The sequence below is a fragment of the Coffea eugenioides genome, chromosome 5 (genome assembly GCF_003713205.1).
Source record: "Coffea eugenioides isolate CCC68of chromosome 5, Ceug_1.0, whole genome shotgun sequence".
Lineage (NCBI taxonomy): Eukaryota > Viridiplantae > Streptophyta > Magnoliopsida > Gentianales > Rubiaceae > Coffea > Coffea eugenioides.
Window position 1 is genome coordinate 34,171,260 of NC_040039.1, and position 24,275 is coordinate 34,195,534.

General features: G+C 33.0%; 3 non-coding genes across 3 annotated transcripts; all 3 read left to right on the top strand.

Moving 5' to 3' along the window:
• Positions 1-12,874: 12,874 nt before the first annotated feature.
• On the top strand, positions 12,875-12,939 carry LOC113772713. Its single transcript, XR_003468671.1, has one exon. It is a non-coding gene; the product is annotated as a small nucleolar RNA U49 (small nucleolar RNA).
• A 228-nt stretch (positions 12,940-13,167) lies between these two features.
• On the top strand, positions 13,168-13,328 carry LOC113772712. The gene has a single exon (XR_003468670.1). It is a non-coding gene; the product is annotated as a small nucleolar RNA snoR2/U65 (small nucleolar RNA).
• A 96-nt stretch (positions 13,329-13,424) lies between these two features.
• LOC113772706 lies at positions 13,425-13,510 on the top strand. The gene has a single exon (XR_003468665.1). It is a non-coding gene; the product is annotated as a small nucleolar RNA snoR77Y (small nucleolar RNA).
• Positions 13,511-24,275: the final 10,765 nt, after the last annotated feature.

Below are 24,275 nucleotides of genomic sequence, written 5' to 3' on the forward strand. Positions count from 1 at the left end.
ATGAAGCACCTCTTGATATCTCCAGAATTCTTACGCCTCCAGTTTCCCTTCCCAACTTGGGAGGTGTACTCTCATCCCCTTGTCCTAAGTTACTTTCAGGAATAGCTCTTTTCTTCGCTTGGAAGTTTCTAACTTATAGCCTTGCACTTTCAATTCGTTGGGCTTTCTCCACTGCATCGCTAAAGGCACTGAGTTGGGCCACGGCTAGGTCCTTCTGGATCTCAACATTCAATCTCTGAACAAAACGCCTTATCCGTCTTTGCTCGGTCACGAATAGTTCAAGAGCAAACTTCAATAATCGGGTGAATTGACTCTCATATTCGGCTACAGTCTGAGTTCCCTGGCGAAACCTTATGAACTCATCCTCTTTCTTCTCTTGAATTAGTGGTGGGAAATACTTTGTATTGAACTCCCTCATGAAGTTCACCCATGTCCTCGGTGTTTGTTCTCTTTCCTATTTCAGTCTTATCACGTTCCACCAAGAACGGGCTACTCTCTCCAGTTGAAAAACAGCAAATGTCACATGTCTCTCCTTTGTATAATGTAGAGCAGCAAAAATACCGATAATCTTCTCCAACCACCTCTCAGCCACGTCTGGGTCTGATCCTCCAATAAATTTTAGTGGGGAGAACTTTTGAAATCGTTCAAGGGCTCTATCCTCACCCTCTATATGGTTACCAGGGTTTTTCGGCTAATTAACAAGATTTTGGCCCTGATGTTCTACTACGTGAGCCAAAAGGTCAGTCATGCGCTGGATAGCGGCAACTACCTGAACGTTAGGATCCACTCTAGGTTCAGGATTGGTTCAAGCATTGGTTCTCGATTTCTCCCTTCATTCGAGGGTTGCCTACGTCCGTGCTCCCGGCCTCGTCCACTACGAGTACCCTCCATTTGGTTTAATCAGTCTAGGGTCGAAGCGCGAATATAATATTAAAACAAATGTATGCAGGTACAAGTGACAAAAGTAGACACAACTCAAAAGGCAAATATACATATAACACAACTTTATCAGGCAAATCACACAGTAGCAGTCAGTCAGATACAAGCAAAAGGAATCCCACGAAAGTATCGGGGTCATCAAAAGTACTATATACAAACTAGGCCAAAAGTTCAAAAGCAACTAGTTGAGAACTTTCCCCCTATCTACCCTTCACACAGAACCAAAACATGACTCAAAGGAGTTTTAACCTAGTTCCCAACTGGACTAACGGACTCTCCCTCATGGTTAGAATTAGGTGCGTCTTCCCCTCTAGAGGCTCCGTCCGTACTCTACGAGAATAACACAGTCCATATCTTAGACATGATTAATCATACTTAATGACACCCTAACACATCACACGAGGTTCCATAGAATCACATTTCTAGTTTGCCCAAGCCATTTCTAACCTAGGCTCTCATCTCTTTCGTATTCAGGTACAAGAATCCAAAATAAGATAATTCACAACTCGAACTGGCCAGTCCCAATAGTAAATCATCTACATTTGCAATTCCTACCTGATATACATCTATTGTCTCCAAGTACCACGATAAAGATTTGAAACCTATAACATTTCATAATTCATAACTTCTGCTCAAAAGTACTTAGTCCTTTACACTCGTTCACATGATCGAGACCATAACACCACTTGGCATAAGATATTCAAACGTTCACTCTGGCGGAGGATATCATTGCACTAGCTAACTTGTTTCAATTGTACTTCTTTTGTGTAGGAAATCCCGATAGTAGGAATCAATGTAATAGTTTCAGCCTATATGCATTAGGCATATATAGAGATTAGGAGAGAACTTTGGTTACTCCTTAAGTGTCACAGTACACTTTGCATGGTTGATTGAGTCGTTGCTCAAATACTGTAAAACCTATTTTATCTATAAAATCACCTATCATTTTAGAAAAGATTAATGTTCACTGTGGATGTAAAGCTAAATTGATTACTAGATTTCACATTTCACATTTTTACGTTATTTGTTCTCTTTTGGTGTCATTGATGTCAAAACAACTTACAGTTGCTCTTGCTTGTCATTTTGTTAGGCTTCTCTACCTTGTTAGTTCATTATTTAATATCTCGAAGGCACATTTATTTTGCATGCATATCGTCAAATTCGGGTATATAATAGCATTAAGAAGATGATCCATGTTCATATAAAAATGTTCAAACTTCTTGGTGTGTATCAAGGAATTTAACCAAATATTCTAGAGGAATGCTGAACTGAAAGCTGGAAAAAAGACCAAAAGATAAAAAGTTAATTGTTAGCAGAAAAATACAGCCACAAGGTCCCAAGTTTGGATTTACATTGGAAGGTTCGACCTTAAAATCTGTTACGTGTATCCTGTTGATGTGGTCAATGACCTTAAGGGTGGCCATTAAGCTGATACCTATTCTAGAGTTGCAGAATTTGTCTTTGCCAATTAACTCAATAGTGGATTCGCATGAATATCTTGTTTTAAAATCTTGTAATATAGGTCCTGTTGCTTCATGATGATAGAGTACAAGTACTTCACTAATTTAACTAGCGGAAGTCTTTAAAACAGTCGCTTCAAGTTGAGGCCACAAGACCAATTACAGATGCAATCCAACCCGATAACCTTGCCAAGAGCCTAAACTCTTATTGGGCTCTCCTGTCTTCTCAATTAATTAGTAGAACATCAATCAATGCAACGGACCAATTTTTTAAGATCAAGATGCGTGAATTTTTTTTTTCCCACAACGATAACATTCTTATAAGATAATCAATCCTATTCTATAGGGATTTTACAGGGAGGAGAAACTTAAAGAAACCGTATAATGAGTTAGGAGATATACAAATCTGACCAGACCAAAGGGATGTTCTGACACCTCTTTTGAATAATTTTTAAAATAAGTGGGGTTTGAAACCCCCATTCATAGCCCAAAAAGGGATTTAATCTTTTTTTTTTGCCATTGAGTCAAAGTTCGATGGTTAGATGCGTGAATATGATGCTTCTTTTTCATCGAAGTTATTGGGTAACAGTTATCTTTTGTACTTCCAATCCTAATAACTTGTCATCTTTAATCAACTAAAGATGCCATTGCCTATTACTTCAAGTAAGGTTTCTTTAAGCCACATAAACTGAATTAGAAACATATAAATTCTGTATGCTGTATAGCACAACCTTCATATGAGGTAGCATATGTAAGTTGTAACTCCGTGTCACTAAGAAATCAAAGTAATTGTTTTGAAATATAATGAGAGTGCTTGAAATTCTAGAAAAAGAAGGCAGTATTACACAAATATTGAAGAGATTTTGTAGCAAGTTAGCATGACTATCAACTTGTTAGCCATCAATACCTACCCAAGTATAAGCTATAAGCTACAAAAGTTGGTCTAACAAATATCATCATCATTTTGCATATAAAAAAAAAGCAGAAAACAAAAAATCTGTTTAAAATTCTAGTATAGTGGAACTATAATACTTTTTATTTTAATCAAACAAGTCATGTGTTGTATACCTGGCTACAGAAAAAGTAAGCATTTTGATAATAAAATGTTGCTTGTTTAAAATTAAACAAAATATAAATGCTATTACACCTTGTACTTTTCCACCCACTAATAGAAACCAGTTTATCAAAACTATCACCAATTTATATTGCCAGTCTTATGGAATGGCGGATTAGCCATTAAAATTTGTTGAGTATAAAATGCATATTTGCAAATAGTTTATATATGGCTTAATGGTTTTTATTTTTCATTTTTTTTCCTTTCTCCTATTAATTTATGTCAATTTACTTAATGTTTTACTTCATTTGAGTAAGGATTCATTGGTACTCCCACTAGCTTGCAACATGATAACATTTATGTTTTGGATTGATACCATCAAACCTCTGAGTAGTTCATATATATGCTAAAAAAGGTATCAAATCATTACATCTCCTAGAAATCAATATTTGTGCCAAAAAAAGACTATCAATTGTCCTACATGACACGGGGCCTCAGCAGTTGCCAAAAAAGTATTTTGAGAAAAAAATAAAGAAAATACTTTTTATTAACAAAACCAATCCTAAATTCAAATTAGCAATGCAAATTGTAACGCAACCTACTCTAAGTTGCAGCCTAACATATATTGTTGAATTTGCAATTATTGAACACTCTCTCTTACAGAATAGTACTATGGTAGTTCTAAACTCGTTATATAGCAAATAAGTAGTAAATTCTTAATAAGGAAACAAATTTGAAAAGTGATCTAATGTGTTCAAATTTTTTTTGTTCATTATCTCTTTCTCTCTTAAGTCCATTTTCTATATTTAATAACACATAGCATATATTGCTTCCTTACTTTCACTACATGTTAGCAAATATAGAGAACAACTAAAAAAATTAAAAATCTATAAAAAAAAAACATATGATTGAAAAGATATTATTTGAAAAAAAAATGTTTATTGAATCTTTCTTCACTTGCAGATTTTCTTAGGAGGGTTTCTTGTGGGGAACTCATGTTCATAACGTTTTAAGATTTTACTTTTGCAAAATAAGATTAATTTAGTCTAGCATACAACAAGAATAAATAATAAATTAAACTGAAGAAACTTAATTCTCGAAAGATGTGCCAATTGATGACCACATAACTATATCAATCTAAAATAAAGAAACTTGATTCATGCCTTGCAGCAATGACACTGTCCACATGCAAGTAGACAAAAATTCTGATTTGTATTCACAACATCAAAGCTATGTCAAACTCTTCTGAAGAAATAGGAAATGAAATCAAGTTATTCTTACAAAGTCATATAAATTATGAGTGTGCCAATTTAAAAATTGTTCATATTTCTATGTGGATTAAAGTCTAATGCAAAAGAAAATCAAGTAAAAAGAACTATAATGAGTTTTCTTTTCCCAAAAAAAAAGAGTCACATTTTCTTTTAGAAGATGCAAAAGAAACTCAGGAAACAACAAAGTAATCTTAGGAAAATATTTAGATTGTGCAGAATTATTAGAAAATGCACATATAAGTCGATTTAGTGGGAATATTAAAGTAATTAACATCGACATCTGCTAATACTCATCCACTCATATATTCTTTCTACAACTGTATTTGTTAAAAGAAGGCAAAAAGGTTTCATCAAAAAATCAAGAAATATTTTATTGACATTTTACTTGTTGAATTCACATTACAAAGAGACATTTCATAAAATGCTATTAAGCTGTAGTTTTTTCATTTCCATGTGCGTTAAAATTCAATTAAAAGTCTATCACAAAACATAGATGAAACATGAAAAAGGAAAAAATATATGATGACTTTGTAATGCTGGCTTGGTTGATCTAATTGTGCTTCTAATTATTGGAACAATGACTGACATTGCTCATTCATGCACACGACTTACATAAATTGAATGGCTCTTCTGTCAAATCACTATTTATTATCTTAATGTTAACCAAAATCAAATTAATCAGAAGCACCTGTCAAGAAAATATTACTATCAGATAAATCTTCTATTTTTTTCTATCGGTAATAAGGCAATTACAAATTGTCCACTTATAAGATATTCCCGAGAGTTAATACGCAATGAATATTTTTTTACTGATTATGGAAACAAATTTATAAGAACAAATGAAATACAGAATTGGAATGATACATACCTCAATCAAGCAAACTCTAGTTACCGTCATTTGTTATTAAGTTAACATTAGGGATGATACAAATCAAGCAAACTCTAGTCACGTCATTTTTGCTTTTAGGTTACCTAGTGTATATCATTGTTGTTTTTAGGTTACAGTTATCTGCAAAGAAAACAAAAATAGGCTTTCAATACATATTAAGAAACCAATATAATGAATGGATGTAGGCATGTCAATGGTCGAATCTTACCTAAGTCCAACTCAAATCCAGTATATTTGGGTAAGATTTGGATTTAATTTATCAAATCTAAATTCTACCCAGATCTAGACCTTGCAAAAGAGTCATGAATCTGGGTAGGATTTGATTTTCTATCATTCAAAATCAAATTTAGATCTAAACTAGATTTTATCTAGTTTAAATTATATAAATTATACACACACATACATGATAGTAAATTTATAAAATAATCTAATATTCTATGTCATTGTAATTAGTACAAATATTTTCAGGAAAAAGAGAAAAAATAAAAGCAAACAAATAGAAGATTGAATATAGATGCAAATGAAGTTATGAAAATAAATACTTTTAGTTGATAATAGTTCTTTCTTTGTGTTCATAATATTACATTCAACATCATGAACGTTAATTTTACTATTTGAAAATAAAAATTGGATGATATGTATGTTATTTTTGAACTCTATATATTTCCAAAATATTTTTACTTTAGTTCTTCATTGTATGTTTAGAAAAATATTCATGGATATCTATTGAATACCCAAACCCATGAGGTTCTGGGTCTGAATTTATTTTTCAGACCCATAAGGGTTTGGCTTTGAGTTTGGATTTGGGTCTAATTAAATTTAATGGATTTGGATTTGGATCAAAAGAATCTAATCCAAACCCTACCCATTGGCATGCCTCAATGGATACTAATTTGGAAAAAAAATTTATCTTGGGGGTTGAAGTGTAGGATAGAGAAAATAGAGTAATATAATAAGTGTCAATATATATATATATATATATATATATATATATATATATGTTTATTTATAATGGGTCTGTCTAACGGGTGCCCGTTAAGATTTCAGAAATGTAAGATTAATTAGGAAAAGTAAATAAATACAAGAGAGAGTAGGCAACATTATGTAGGGAAAGTATAAGGGAATGGAGGGTAAAAATTGTTAGTATGTATATATATATATATATATATATATATATATTATGTTAGGTGAATATTAGGTGTGTTAACAAGTGTCTGCACCCATTAGAAAAATCCATTTATAATCTATAAGCCCTAATTAGTATAATTGAGACGTGTTAAACACACATTAGGCAGATTTGATGCATAATTAATCCAATTATATAAACCTAAATAAGGCCCTATTTGATAACCAGTTCAACACTTAAACTTAATGGATTCAAATTTTAACATATTTAGACCGTTTAATAACCAAAAATTGAGCATCTGAATTAATTAAGTGGCACTAAATTTTTTAGGCAAAACTTACTCCCAAAATTAAGTGATAAGCTATTCACTTATCACTGAATGTGAGATGCACTCAAATGTATTAGATTTAATACTTAATAATTTAATAGATTCAGACTTCAGATTTCAGACTTTAGTTTTCAGATTTCAGTTTTATCAAACGCACCCTAATTAAGTTTTTATGGTATACTTATATGAGTAAATCTTATATACACTGACGATATGTATACAATCACCGTTTGATTCATGACATGTGTGCAAAAATTGAATTTCAAATTTAAATTTTGCATAGTTATCATTCATCCACCACTGATAGTGTATATACACTGTCAGTGTAGAAAAGATTAATCCTACTTATATTAGGTGGGTGTGAGTTGGTTGATATAGTGAAAGAAAGTCATAATGAAAAGACTGCAGGCTTATGTTAAGCATATGTTAGGTAGATTTGGTGCACAATCGATCCAATTAATAACAATAATCTGTTTAGTATATTTATGACATAAGTTAGGCAGAGTGTGTGGTTGTATCTTTATGTCAATCAAAATTTGATAAGATGGACTAATGAATTTGAAAAATTAAATGCATTAAGTATATATCCTATACATATATAAAAGGCACTTTGCAGCTGTTTTTTGAGAAAATTTCATCTGACATCTGGAAGGATAAAAATGAAAGAGAAAAAGTATAATGCAAATGGTTAAGCGTTGTGTACAACTTGATCATGTGTGTGTTGGTATGTTATGTCGATAATACCCTTTTAAATGTGGGTGACGAAGACCGGTCGGGACTTGGCGGAAGAGCTGTAATTAATACAATACAAATAGGGGAAAAGAAATTAAGATGGAGGGGAAATGTTATTAAGACAAAAGAGGGAAAATATCTTTTGAGAACATGCAGGAAGAGCTAGACGAAAAGAATGGGAATTGTCTTTCAATGAAGAATGCGAAGAACTCAAATTAGCGAGGGAGCTATGTTTGAGAGGGTTTTCATGCCATTTAAGAAAGTACTGGAGCTTTGATTAGTGGTTTCAATAAATGGCACTCTTGGCAAGAACTCTTGTTGAATCCTTGCTCTTCTGGTAACTGATGAGGATTGCAACGGGATGTAAAGAGTATGAGCAATGATTGTCATTCCGTTACAAGAAGCACTGCAATACTCTTGAGCTTCCTGGCAATCATGGGGCACTTGGATATTAAAGAATGTTGGCTCAAGGGGCTGGGTTTCATGCTTTTTTCAGGTGTTGGGTCAGGCATTTCTCTTTCCACTGTCTGTTTCTGTACTTTTTTTAACTTCAGTTGGTTCAATAGGCATGGTGAATTCCTTTCTGCAATTTGCTCTTGTTAGCTAGGCTATGAATTTGAATATTTTGTGATGCAATAGATTGTTTTTGTGCCTTTTTACATCTTGTAAACGTGTTCTTAAACTTTGATTCCTATGGTTGTAGGTGGTTGAAGGGTGAGAAAAAGTTACCTGCTTACAGAACTTTGTGCTCAAGATAAAGCCTCAACTTCATTCTCAATTAGTACATGTTTATTGGGGAGAGTTAATTGGACGTGCATTAATGTTAGTAAAATTTGTAAATGTTTTTTACATGGAACAAATAGTTTCTATTCTGTTGGGATTCAAGGTTTGTTGATTAGTTTATCAGCACCTTTTCTTGAATTAGTTGGAATGCTTGTCCATCTATTAGTTGCGTGTTTATAAAAATTTTGTTCATTAGCTTAGCACAACCTTTGCTTTGATCAGTATGACATATGGAGGCTTGTAAATAAGAGGTGTAGTGAAAAATGCTTTAGCAGTGATAAGGGGATATATAAATAGGCACTAATTAACAAAAACACACCAAACATTCCTAAATATCTAAGCATATGATAGTTTTATGGCTAGGGGCTCTTGTTTGTTGATTACTTCAGGGGAAACAATTTACAATCAGAAATAGTTCAATCTTAGAATAAAGGATTCACAATGAGTTGTTTGATTTTCTTTCTAATTCAAGGATTGACAATAAATGATTTCACAGTAAATTTTGTAAAAATTCCTAGACTTATGATGTGATAAAATGTGGTTACTTTTACATTTCTCCACGTAAACTAATTTTTTTTTTTTTTTTGTCAATTGTCATCCTTACTCCTACCCCTACTCTATCTACGGGGAGGCTCAACTGAGCCTATGGGGACTGCTGGGGACAGAACCACCATCGGACCAGACGGGTGCGTAGACGGATGCACTACGTACCTGTCTGGATTTGAAGCAGAGTCACAAGAGTGGCATTTTGGTGGGAGGCAAGGATTTGAACCCTTGCCTCCCACCCCACCAAAGCCTTAAGGGCTTGGGCTTGGGCTTGGTAGTGGCCACCAACCCAAGAGCTAGTGGTTCTCCACTTAAACTAATTAGTGTATTTGAATCTATGAATAGCAGTACCATCACAAAGGTCTGTGACATTTAGAGTTACAAATACCTATTATAACAGGTAATACTACTACTATTTTAATATTTCTATAAGAGCCTTCTAATATTATAATTTTTAAAAGAATCCATTATTAGTTTTAACCTAAAACTAGCTATTGATGGCCATTCATCTTCGAACATAGAAAACAAAACGACCGCAACCTTTTATAAAACCTTCATGGTGATTCATTCGGTCAAAAAAAAGAACATTTAAGGCCCACGAGGTCTTGAGAATTTTTTTTTTCAAACGTCATTCTGTAATTGCCATTTGCAACTTAAGTTATCAGATGAAATGTCATTGTGCCACCTATCACAGTTTTAGGAAAATAATCTATTATCAGACGAATTGTGCCACCCAATCAGCTATTCCTATTAGACAAAACGTCATTGAGAGGAAAATAACCATTGATAATGTTAAAAGATGTATCGAAAAGTAAAAACTTTGTAGAGATATTTTTAATGGTAAATGATAAATTTTTTTAAATCTTAAATTTAAAAATTACCAAAAAATAAATTTTTTATTAATGAATCATCCAGCCATAAAAAAAGGAAAAAAAAAGCCAATTCAGAATTTAAAAAATTACTAAAAAAAAATATCAAATATTTAAGAAAACTCAAAGTTTAGAGAGTATTTATTCATATTCTAATGCCATTTCATAATTTCAAGTTTTAAACGTTTCGTTCCTTTCTCAGTCCAAAAGGTCCATTTAAGACCAATAGATTTGGACACTTTTCTTCAAATGTCTTTCTGTGGCTGGTTTTCAAATTTTGACAAATTTCATTGCGCCACCCTACATCTAGCTTTTGCCTATGAAAAATGTCGCTTTTAGTGCTTTTAAATATTTTGAGATTGCATTTACTTGTAATTAGAATTTCTAGAATTTTTTTGCATAAACATTTATGACAAAATCACATAAAAGCTAATTTTCATTTTTTATTGTATAAGAAAAATGAGATTGAGAAATGAATACTTTTTATTACTATATCTATATAACATATATTTTATCACAACGCCGTGATCTCCCAAATACAATTTAGTGCTTGCTCTTTTCGAGTTGTGACAAAGGAGAATTAGAGAGGACCCATTGTTTAAGAGTAAAAGAATTAAGTGGTTTTTTGAGCAATTATGGGCCTGTTTGGAACCTGAGTTTTTTGAAGTTTGTTTAAAACTAATGCAATGTGTGGTCATAAGTTGTCCGCAACTTCCGTGATCGTCATGTTTTCCTTGATTTTATTTGTGTATTTAAAAATCACTATATTTTCTCACTTTCTTACCAATATTGATAGTATTTTTTACTTTCTTAACCTCTTGATACTTAACCAATTATAATACGGGTATTCACTCCTGCGCATCGCGCAGGCTTCGCCCCTAATGGAAATTAATGAATGATTGTATCTTTACGGCATTCAAAATTTGGAAACTATATAAGTCATATTAAGTCATAACGATAAGAAGGACACATGTATTTTGAAATTTATACACAATTCCTACGGAAATTATGGAAAAGATATGCGTGGAAAAGGACTAGATTGATTGTTGTAACAAAAAGTAAAACAACTCAAAGCTCACCAAATAAATTATGGAATATGTACACCAGACAAAAGATGCGGCATCCACTTGGCAGAATATTAAATAGGACAACTCAACAACCTAGTATATAGGGAAGTAAGCAGAAAATTAATATACATAATAGACTAGGAAAACCACTCTGTGCAAGGTACAGCTTGGGCCCATCTAAATTATTGTTTAAAATATATATAATTACATTTTTATTTAGAAAAATAGCAGCAATATAAGAATTAAATATATGGCAAATATAGATTCAACATGATAGTGTTTCTGTTTAGCATTGCTAATTCGAAACATTAGCCCAAAAAATAAGACAGTGCTAAGTTAAAAATTAACTGAAAAAAGAAAGCATTAAAATTTTTTTGTAAAATTAATTCTAACAAATACATATACCTTCACATGTCCTGATTTGAAAATATAATAGTAGCATGACAAATTTTGTCAATATCGTTAGAAAAAAATAACTCATTCAACTCGAGTCTAAAAGCATCATTTAACATAAAATATTCGAGTGAAAAGTATAAATAGGAATACATTGGCAAAATTTTAGAAAAAAAATTAACAATATGAGCTATGTTAGTAAATTCGCCTCATTTAGAAAAAGAACATTGAAAGAGAAAGGTGTAAAGCGTGGAAGCAGATAAAGAGGTAAAGGGTGGGAAGGGATGAAGCGGCGGTACAGTAGGATTTGTGTAGGTTTTTGTCTTGGTCAAAAAAGAAGGATAAAATAAGAGAAAAAATAACGAAAAAGAAAAAAGAAATTAAATTAAATCACCTTCCTTAAAAGGAGTATGCCACTTGTCAAAAAGAAGGGGAGCTATGTGGCAACCACCGGGGCTGCTACAGTATCTCCCCTTCTCTTTTTATAATACTTGAGGGATTAAATTAGATTATATTAGATAGGCTAAAAACTTACCTATCCAATAAGAAAAAAAATTGATTTAGTAATGATAGCCTTTTGTCATTTCTTGTGAATTTCAAATTTTCTCATTGTTTTGTTAAACTGCCAATTCATGGCAATAGAAGGGCCAATTGCCCAATTACAATACATTGATTCTCATTTTACCACATAATGCCATGTGAGACAAAAGAAATTACATTAATATTAACTGCTACATGGTCATTAAATAATGTGAATTTTCTTTGCTTTTGGTTTTTCGCCAAAAAAAAAATAAATTAGGCCTAGTCATTGGGAATGATTTTTTTGGTTGGAAGAGAAAGGAGAAAAAGAAAAGGGAAAATCAAAAAGGAAAGACGAAAGCAATAGAAAATGAAAAATCATATGAATAAAGGGATAATTTTGTCGCACGAGGCGTTAAGTAGCACGGAGGAAAAATTAGGGGGTAAAAGAGGTTAAGCTGCAACAAGAAATGGGTAGAGGGTAAAGTAAGATGCAGAATAAACCTTACAGGAACTAATTGTAATTAACCCTTTGAAACAATTAACATCAGAAAAAATGCCCAAAGGCAAAGGAAACACAGCTTCAAAGGAGAAAAAAAAAAAAGGAAAAGAAAGGGCAGAGGAAAGCCCAAATAAATTGGGCCTCAGAAATCCATTTTACCGAACCAACAAAATGAATGCCCAGCCGGCCCGGACACAAATAATCACCACTAGGGTTTTACAAAATAAAAAAAAAAGAATTAGGTTATTAGGGTTTTGACCTTATAGATACCAAACCTCTATATAATCTCCCTGTCCGCCTTCCTTCTCCAGAACAACCATTTCAATTAGCTTCTTCTTCCTTTTTTTTTTTTTTTCCTTTTTTTCACAAAATTTTCATATTTGATGCTGAATTGCTGGCCGATGAGGAAGAAATCCCAGGAATAGGAAGTGCCGTATGACACTTTTAAAAAACGCAGCCGATACAGAGAGCGGCGGACACGCTTTTCCCATCCACCGATTTCAGGGCAATCTTTGCATGTGTTGCAATTTTTGTTTTGTTTAATTGGTCGGGTTTTGCAAGTCCGATTTCACCCTCCCTCTTTCGCTGCGTGGTTGATTTGAAACGGGTCTCTGAGGTAATTAATTAGCAAGTAATTAGGTTTTAATTTTGATTTTAACTTTTTTTTTTGGCTAATTTTTAGGAGAAAAGGTTTGATGCCACGTTTCCGGTAGCCGGATAAAGACAATGACCGGAAATGCTATGATCAGACCGAAATTAATTTTTTTTTGAATATTTCGCATTTTGATAGGAATCTGTGGATTGATTTTTGTTTTATTCATCCACGGAGCCGTTTTGTGCGATTACATTTTACTATTTAAGATTCTGGAAAATTGTTTGTCCTTTTTTTTTTTAAAATCTTACTGATTTTGGAGGTTTCTTTTTTTTGTTTTGGGTTAATTAGTTGAAGCCTATGAGGAATTAATTTTATAAATATCTGGAATTACCGGCTGAATCATTACTTGATGTTAGATAGACTATCTGAGGCTTCGTTTGCTCTTTATTTATATTTTTTTGGTTATTTTTTCACTGTACTGTCTTTCAATTTCTTTCTCCAAGCTAATTTGAAGTTCAATCAGCTGAGAGATTTTGTAATAGGGATTGTATTTTGGGGTGGAGGATAAAATAGTGGAAGGACTGCAGGAAAAGATTATGTTAATATAATTACATTAATTTAATTAGTTAAATTAATTACTAATTAAATACAAGAATATGTTACAAGAGAAGGATCTTAGGAAGAATTCGATGATTCAACCAGCATGTGTTATTATCACATATAAAGTAGATAAACCGCCAATGAAAATTTAGTTGCTATTTGGTTGGTAGTGTATTCAATTGCGGATTGTACGAGGGTAGGGTTACTTGTGCGCATAATAATTTGGCTGTAAAAAGCACGGAAAGAAAATGCTACTCTACTCTATATGACATATGTACGATTGAAACAAAGATAAAGATGGTTCACTTTCTTAATTTTAGAAATTCATACTTATTATCTGTTGTTAAATATGATGATTTTTCAGGTGAACTTTAAAATTTTAAAAGTAATGTTTTTAAATTCTAATCAGAAAGTGAATCAAAAAATCTTTCGATTTATGTTTTGAGTAAAACTACAATATTTATTTTAAAAAATAAAAAGGTTTAATTGATTCAACCTCAGTTCAAAGGTTTAATAATTTTTTTATTTATTTTAATATTAAAAATCTTGAATAAAATTAAAATATTTATTTTAGAAAATAAAAATTAATAAACATTGATTGAATCTCTTGATCTTTACCGATTTTTATCAGTTCAATTGGTTTTTGTTCGGGTTATGATCAATTTAATTAATTTTTTGAATTTTTTATTGAATTGAGCAGAAAACATGATCAGTTCGCAATTCAATTAGCTGAACGAGTCAGTCTGATACAATTTGCAAAACATTGTTTAAAAGCAATAGCTAGACATTATGTCAAAAAGTGCGAAAGTGAGATTTTTCCAAAGAATTAGTGTCATTTAGAGAAGCACATTATAGTTTTAAAAAGAGTTTGTAACCAAATAACTTTACAACCATGTTAACTTGAAAAAAAAAGGGTAAATTGCAGGTGGACGGAAGTTCTATAGAAAAGCCAAGTGAAATTACATGAATCGTGATCTTAAGCTGATCGCTTTGATAAGCTGAACTAGGCGCAGAACTTAGCCGGAAAGAAGAGGCTGAATCTTGCTCATGTGAGACAGAGGATGAAGTATTTTAAGTCAGCAGGGGAGAAAACAAGCTCATTAAGCAAGATATGACAGTGGGCGGGCTGACCTGTTAATTTGTGATGAATTTCACTAGTCTCAAGAGGAGCATTTCCAGGCTTCCTTCAGATGTTCTTACACCCTATGACATATTGACATGGAAGGGAAAAAATCCACCTTTGTGTTTTCATGACGTGTCAAACTTGAGATTCTGTGTCAACAACCAGAATTCTCTAAATCAAAGAAGTGACTAGGCAATGATTTGAGGCTTAGAATAGCATTTGACCAGATGAACTCAATCTTGATATTGGTAGAAGTCAACTTGGAAACGTCCATTCTTGAGCTGTCATGGTAAGTGGTAACTTGGAAACGCCCATTCTGTGCCAAGGCAAGGGGTGTTATGTAGCACTTTTAGTGCAGTGCAACATATTTAGGGCACGGATGGCAACCGTTTAAAACAACGTAACACTTTTTGAATACCTTGTAACTTTACGTGAAATGAATTACTTATAAAATTTCATAATAAATACACAATTATTATGCATGGCATTCATTTGAACAGTAACAAAATATTACACTTTCGTTGTAAATGTGTACAAGTAATTAAAAAGTATTTATAACTTGTATAAAAGGTATTACACTATTCTGAATGATTGTCACGAGTGTCAGTGCCTCGCGTCTCTCGGGCAGGTGGCACATCTAGGCAGGGTGGAGTAGTTGCACAAAGCAAAACCAATCATCTTTCTTGTACTTGTTGATGACTTTATTAAGAAAAGCAAAGCTAGTGCCAAAGGTGGAGATCATCCATATTCCGAAATAAGAAAGCAAAGCTGAAGAGATTTCAAGCAGAAACTGTCACATACCATTTGATGATCATACAAACTGACAAATTGTTCACCCATAGTTTATCAGGCGGCCATGTATGACTGTGACTAAATGTTCACCTACCATATAAACGCTCATAAGAACAGAAAAGGTGTTCACATATAATCTAATAAGTTTGACCTTTTGTAAGTGCCAGAGCAATAGAAGCTTTGTAGCATCAACACGAGTGCACCTGAAAACAGTAGTCTGAACTGGTTTGTTGCTATTACTTGCAGCATAAAAATCCAAAGCAGTCCCCTGTTAACAAGATTAAGAAAGGCAAATATTCAGCTTTCTGTTGAGTTCCTCAAATATGTACTTAACTCTTTATTAATTTCAGTGGAACGGAGGAAAGTTCCAAATTATACATGCCTCGCGATGCCACCATCTTCTATGCTAGCTAAAGGTTTGTATGAATATTTACAATTTCCACCCTTGTTGGTTGCATACAAATAGCTGCTCTATACCTTGATATTACTGGCCAATATCTAGATCCAACGACTTGGAGTATATAACACGAGGGAAATGGAAAATTAAGCATCACAAACAAAATTTGCATATGCAGGATATAATTATCTGAGTAGCATAATTGCTGCAGCTATAGATATCATGGAACATCTGATTGCCAGGAGATCCATGAGACACCCATCTCCAAGACCATTGTTGGAGTATCCTTGATAAAAGGGACATGCGAGGGTTGCTCTATTGAAATCGAGTTGATCACAAACTATGAAATAAGATTACTAAATAAATGATACTGAAGAAAATTTAATAATCAAATTCTATATCTTGAGTTTTTTGTTGAAACAGTTACCATAATATTAATTCTAAGCAGCACATTTGTGAGGTATTCCGCCATTGATCTTGGTCGGGACAAGTTTTGGGTAGCGATACAAACATCAGTGAAATTCCTTTTTTTTTCCTAGGGCCTTGACCGTCTAAAGAGAATTTAATCAGTACAAGGTTTTTCATATTACCCCAGGAACTTTGAATGCATGAGTTTTGTCCCTTATGTGTGAGAATTTTCCCCTTTAGCAGCACAGATAGTAGAAATTGAGCAGGAACAGGAAGCTTGAACATAATCTGTTCCAATATCCTGTTAGGTTGTTCTGCAGGGTTCAACCTTTGATGGTTTTGAACTTCTTCTTCTATCAGTAAGCTTGGTTGTCAATATGCTGAATAAAAAAGGTTGCAGGACATGTTTATGACAGATTAAAGTGATGGGACGCCAGAATGCCCTTTAACATACAATGCCTCTTGATTCCTCCACAGTAGATAAGCTCCCTAACCTTCCGTCTTGGTAGGATGTACTAGATTCTTTACAAGAAGAAAAATGTATTAGTAACTACTTCAGAAATAAACTTCTACCGTTCTAGATAAAAACACAAAAAAAAAAACAAGAAAAGAAAAGAATAAGAACATGATGAATTAGCATCACCCAATCTACCTTCTTTTTCTGTCCTGCTTTCACATCCCAATTCCCACGGTAAAAGTAATTTTGCTCAGAGGGGAAAGAAGGTAATGAGATCAAACACAGAAATGTCTTTTCGCTAAGGCAGCACCATTTAGATTTAGCTATCCTGATCCTTGCATTTGCAACTTGCAAGAGCCACATGTTCTAAGTTTATGGTTTTAACATGTACAAATATGATAATACCTTGTTGAAGTTCTTCATTGTAGAGACTATTTTGCTCTTTTACCTGATTCACTAGAACCCCCTGTCTGGAAAGGACGACTCATCAAAGTCCAAAGTTGCTTCTATTAAGAGTGAATTCATATAATGAATCTTGTCAAGTGAAAATACACTCAACTAAAATACCACGCAAGGTTTTACCTTGGACTCCGTGAGAACTATGTGAACACTTAGTTGATGTTAAGCAGGGGCCCTAAATAATACAGAGCATTTATCTCCATCATTTTGGTATCTTTTTCCAGCTTACTCAGAGGAACAGGTCTGGTAAAGTTTATTCACAAAATTTTCCCCTAATTTCTTGTTGTCTTTCCCTTCCTATAACTAATGAAAAGCTGCATAGAATGTCACACAATGAACTTGATGCAGAAGAAAATAGGCGTAGAAAGTAAATGTTATCACAGAAAATGAAAGCCATCCGTTTGGATGCTTGAGAGAAAACCTGAAGTAGTTCGTGGGCTGAGCGATCGGTCACCCAGATTTTTCAAATCCTGGCAATCTGATTATGGTACATTTAGGCCTATCTGCCTTCTCAGGCATTATATTTGGTGGTAAAATAGGTGGTGGAGGGGACAAAGGTTGATAATCGCCAGCATTGTTGCCACCTTTTCCCATCTTTTGTACCAAATTAAGACCTGAAACATATGAACAGGAGATATATTCAAAGTGTTCCTAAGATCAGTGCAGTAGAGATACATGGATTAGGCATGAGTATTTCTACCTGCACAGAAAATTCTTGTAACATGAATCTATGTACAGATAAGTCCAGCACATTCGCACAAAAGAAGGGAAGAGGTATTAAAATAATAATAGGCACACAAAAATCAAAATGCATTAATACAAACTTATAACTTTTTTTTCCCACAATTGTTGGTAAAGTCCCTAATATCAATGACTTAATTAGTAACTTTTAGCATGTTTTAAGGTTATCCTCTTATACAATAGTAATAATTGCCTTCATAATACTATTCTTGCAATCATATCCTACTTTTTTCTTTTCTAAAATAAATTCCACGTTTTACCTAACACTTATGCTGCATCAAGCATCTTCTAAAAGATGTTTATAGTATTGAACAGTATTCCTGCATGAGTTAACCAAAAAAAATCTCATCATTAATATTCAAAAAAAAAAGAGGGAAAGATCATCCGATAAGCCATAAAAGTAGCACAACTACATCAGATCATACAATAATCAAGACTTGAGTAGGATTTTACAGATGTCAAAACATTAGACTTTTCAAAGAAATATTCAAACTTTGTAAAAAAGCTGATTATTACATAATGAAAAATTAAAATCTCACACACCACACAGTAGATGGGCCCCAAAAAAAAAAATATCTCTTATCACATGAAAATTTTTTATGGAGTTTACTGTCATTAAAAGGCTTTTATAAATTAAGAGAGTATAAAATTGAAAAACTTTTGAAAGATAAAATATAAATTAAATAGTTAAGCAGCACTACAAAGAAAATTATTTCTATTGTGTGAAAGTATAAATTTGGAATAAAGAACAGTTAGAAGGAAACACGTTAAAGACAAGAAACTTGGCATGTAATTAGACAAGATCGCTACACCTCTTTTATCTTCTTTTGCCAAATTATCAACTTAAAAGCTGCAAATGAGGAGTGCCCTTGATGAACCCTTGTCTTCACAACCCTGAGTTTGATCATTCTGCTGCTCTCTTATCAATCTCATGACCAAACAACCAGAGAAATGGAGCTTCTTCCAGAGGACGTCCTGGTGCAGATCTTGGCGAGATTACCCGTGAAATGTTGGTTACGTTTCAGATGCGTTAGCAAAGCTTGGTGCTCTTTGATCAAAAGCCCCCATTTCCGTATTTAACTGACTACAAGATATTTTTAATCGGCATATGTAATGGCATAATATGTCTTTTAAATAGTGATTTTTACGAGATTTATTTGTATAATCCTGCGACTCGAGAGTTTCTTACCCTCCCTCATCGTCCCTTTGGTTGCCCACAAGGGTTTTTGCGCTGGATCAGTGATTTGGGGTTTGGGTTTGATCCAACTAGTGACGATTACAAGATTATCAGCATTATATATCACCCTGTTGAATCTCACCCCTATTTTGTGTACAAATTTGAAATATACAGTCTCAGTACTAATTCTTGGAGAGAACTCGATGCAGACAACGCCCTGCTGCACCTTGTATATTTCCCATGCTACTCTGTTTCATTTAATGGATGCTTCCATTGGTGCAAACTGTCAACTGATACTTTTGGCTTCAAGATCCTTTCTTTTGACATGAGCACTGAGCAATTTCGAGATATACAATATCCTAATGGAATAGTAGACCCCGAAACAGGCATTGGTTGTCAGAAACTTTTGTTTTAGACAATTTACTTGCCTTGATATGCTATACTGATCCAGAGAAGCAAATTTCGCACCAACATATTGACATATGGTTGATGATGGAATACCGCATCTTGGATTAAAAAGTTTTCCCTAGGACCACTCTCAGGAATCTGGTGCCCGATATCATCATGGAACAATGATAAACTCCTTCTGGAAATGAGTAGTGGACAGCTGGCTTCATGTGCTGTCATAGGTGATAATCAAGGAGGTCTTGCGAAATACAACCTTCATGGGTTTCCAACTTCTCTGGAAGCTGATATTTTTCATGCAAGTCTGGTTTCTCTTGGTGAACATGGTTAGCAATATCGGCCGATACCGATACGTGTCGGCAGAGTCGTAACCGGAAAGGAGGGGACTGGTACGATACCGATCCCAAAATCGTGGATATTACTATATTCGCAGTGACTCACTCTGACTCGGCCAATACTGGTCGATTCAAATCCGTGATACATAGTATCAGCCGATATATGCGAATCAACTCAGAGTCAACTCAGATATGTTTTCAAATTGTGTCTCTTTTGGTATTTTTTAATTTTAGTAATTTTTGAAAATTTTTTGAAAATTTTCAAGTGGTATAATGTGCGTGTCACCCGATATTCAACCAATATGCCACAACAGATGTAGAACAACTAAGACCACAACGCGACCGCGACCCGTGATGAAAACTATGATGGTGAAAGATGCGATTGTCGAATGAATTGAACCGGAGAAACATTGAAATATGAGTTCAGATGATCCGCTGACAGTTGTAGATCATATGGGGACTTGGAAGAATTGTGCTGGTTAGATATGATTTATATTTTCCCATTGTTTTGGTTTGATATCTTAGCTTTATCAAAAAGTCTTCTCATTCAAATTATGTGTGAGAAATTTGAACTTTATGGTTGCCATTAGGTGCATGCTTGATCTCTGAGCCTTCTTTGTTCTTGTTATATCAAAGTCAAAGAGGAGAAGAACGAGTTCCCCATGGTTTCTCAGTACCTAGAAATTTTAATTGGATGCTAGAAGATTCAACTCCCGAACCACTATTCCGTCCTAATTGCTGGTGATGACTTTTTATTTTTGAAAGAAATTGGAGTTGTAGCATTGGAATGAGATATTTATCCGATTACATGAGCTTTGGAATACTTCAGTGACCATAATTTGCAACTGGCAAAATGGAGCAGGGTGGAGAATCAAGTAATTTGCACTTATCTTAAATGATTTATGGGCTAAATTGTATGGACAATGAAAATGGGCTTTAGCATATAAGTACAACTTCAAAAAAGTAACTGATATTTCACCTTGGTTTTTCAGCTTTCTTGAGCCAGCAGTATGAAGCCTGTTGGACTGTTAGTGCTAGCAACCCAACTAAAGTTCTATTGATTTTTCCAAGAACAATGAGTTTCAACTTCTGCTGCTTTATGATTCTGCTATGCAATTGATACCATAGAACTATTCTAGGTGGGAGCAGTTAGAATCAAAAAGAGATTTTGCGTTACTTTTTTCTCACGGATAAGCTCTGTATTAACTTCCTCCCTTTTGCATGTGTTCTGCAAAGCAAAAGGTTTCCTTTGTAAATCATGGACCAAATTCCCCCCTTTTTGCTTCGTGTCAACTTCCTCCCTTCTGTATCCATTCTGCTAAGCAAAAGATTTCGTTTGTAAAATACTACACAATTCACATAATATGATATGTTTTGCAGATCCTAAAGTCTTCATGATATTCTGCTATAAATTTCAGGAAAACTAAAAGAGGCTGTATGCAGGCAAAACCATGGTTATTAGAATTATTACAGAATATGTCGTCCTGAATAAAGGGATTTTCCCAGTCCAAGTAGTGTCTAGGAATCATCCTTTCATTACAGTTCAAACAATCCCATTGAACCATAACTGGCACTGTCAGTTTGCACTTAATGGTCTTTATTTCTCGGGTAACCAACTTACAGGTATTCTGAATTGATTATTTCATCCGAGACTACCTTCAAAATACTTGACAGATATTCATCCTATAATTTGGTAGAAGAGATCAGCATGGTTAGCAAATTGGAGGAGTTTGATCCGAACCTCATAAGTTGAATTGTTGTCCAGTTTAGACCAGTTGTGAAATTTTTTATAACATCTGGTGTAAATTACCCCATGATGGTACTTGACTTTGTAACTTATATAAATACGGTTGTGCAAAATCACGATTACACTGAAACTGTACGAATTAACACCTCATGTTCTAAGATTTATGTAGTGTAAAATCACAAATACACCGAAACTGTACTGAGTTAACACCTCATGTTCTAGGATTTACGAACCGGTTTGAACAGGAACTTGCAAGTGCCCCCAAATCCAAGAGTTTAAGCTTATTTGATAATTGCTTAAATGGCTCCATAACAAATGGAATCTTCAACCTCTCAACATCGAGGATAAATTTCACTTGAAGGAAATCGGCTCATAGACAACCTTCCTTCAAATATGGGACGCGGATTGCCCAACCTACAATAACTTCATCTGCATGAAAGTAATCTTGAGGGAGCTTTGCCTGCATCAATTGCCAATTTCTCTATATTAATTGGTCTGTCTCTTTATAAGACCAATTCACTGGTTCAGTACCTGGCTCCCTTGGGGATCTTAGCCACCTAGAAATTCTAATTCTAAATACCAACTGATTGTATGTCTTTTTCGGTTCCCTACCTATTTTCCAGACACTCCCAAGACTTTCACTCCATGCCGAAATTCTTAAATCCAATGGTTGAGGATCATAGTTTTTTTTTCCCACAACTATGTAATCAAATCACACTATAATGGAGCCATACTACTTACTCAAATGAACATGCCAAACATGTAGCAATAGATTGCCTAAACCTTCTTAGTAGGAACATGATAATTTATGGGATAATTTCAGAAACTTCCCTCGAGGTTTCTAATAATTTCATTTAGCCCTCTCGAGATTTTAAAAATTACATATACCTCCATTGCTATGTAAAATGACAATACTGCTCTTAAATATTTTAATGAAATTCCCTTGTTTAATATGCTTATACTTAGAATGAGTTTTAAAATTAATTTTTTGTTCTTTTTCCTTCTTTTTCCTTTTTTTTTGGCAATAAAACAATAGAACTACCACTATTGTCTCTAATTTCTATTGTAACCAAATATCGAACTAGTGATTTTTTTGACGAGTTAGCTTTATATGTAATCAGTATTTTTGCTGATCTTTATTTTCTATTTTTTGGTATCAAAATTAACAAAAATGAAAAAAATAGCCCAAAACCACTACTAAATTATGCTAATCCCACTACTTGAAAAATTTGCAAACTCTAAAAGAATTATTTTAACATTTTCTTTTCTATCTTGTCAATCTAAATCCATAATAAAATACTATCAAAATATCCTATCACAGTGATAAAATTATTATTATTATTATAGTTGTTTATCAAATAATAAATATGAACATGAAAATTTTGGCACATTTTCCTTATAATTATACTAGATAATTTTATAATTATATAAGAAAGTAAATTAAAACTCATTACACGAGGACATTTTGGGTACTCATTTAAAAATTTGACTAAGTTAATATTATTTTAAGGTTTGGTTACTAAAACTATAAATCAAGGAAAGTAGGTGTAATTTTGCAAATCTTAAGAGAGTTTAGTGAAATTGTTAGAAATCTCAGGGATAAAATTATCCCATAATTTATATGAGTTGTAATTTGTTTGATTCTCTAGCCTAAGTTCTTGGGCGCTAAAGGAGACATAGTGACTTTGCACATAAGCGACATGGCTCATGCATGGCACCTTTTTCCTTTTCCTTTTTATTTTAATTAAACAAGTCACATGTTGTATACTTGGCCATGGAAAAAGAAAGCATCTTGACTAAAATTGTTGCTTGCCTAAAATTAAACCAGGTAGAAATACTATTACACCTTTTACTTTCTCACTCAATAATAGAAATCAATTTATCAAACTATCACAAATTTTTCTAGTCTTATGAAATGGTGGATTAGCTATTAAAAATTCTTGAGCATCAAATGTATATCTGCAAATAGTTCATATATGACTTGATGCTTTTTCTTTTTCATATTATTATTATTATTATTATTATTATTATTATTATTATTATTATTATTATTATTATTATTATTATTATTATTATTATTATTATTATTATTATTATTATTATTATTATTATTATTATTATTATTATTATTATTATTATTATTATTATTATTATTATTATTATTATTATTATTATTATTATTATTATTATTATTATTATTATTATTATTATTATTATTATATTATTATTATTATTATTATTATTATTATTATTATTATTATTATTATTATTATTATTATTATTATTATTATTATTATTATTATTATTATTATTATTATTATTATTATTATTATTATTATTATTATTATTCCTTTCTCCTGTCAATTTATGCCATGGAAATCCCTCCCAAATAATATCACTCTGTGGACCAATAACATCAGTATATTCAGTATTACCTTTGAACTTTACATCACCCAAAAAGACCTCAAATTCCTACAAACTGCAGTGGTCCTTCTACAAGTACGAACCCAAATACAAAAACACAATACTATTAAAGACTTTGATGTTCTAGTAAAAAGATG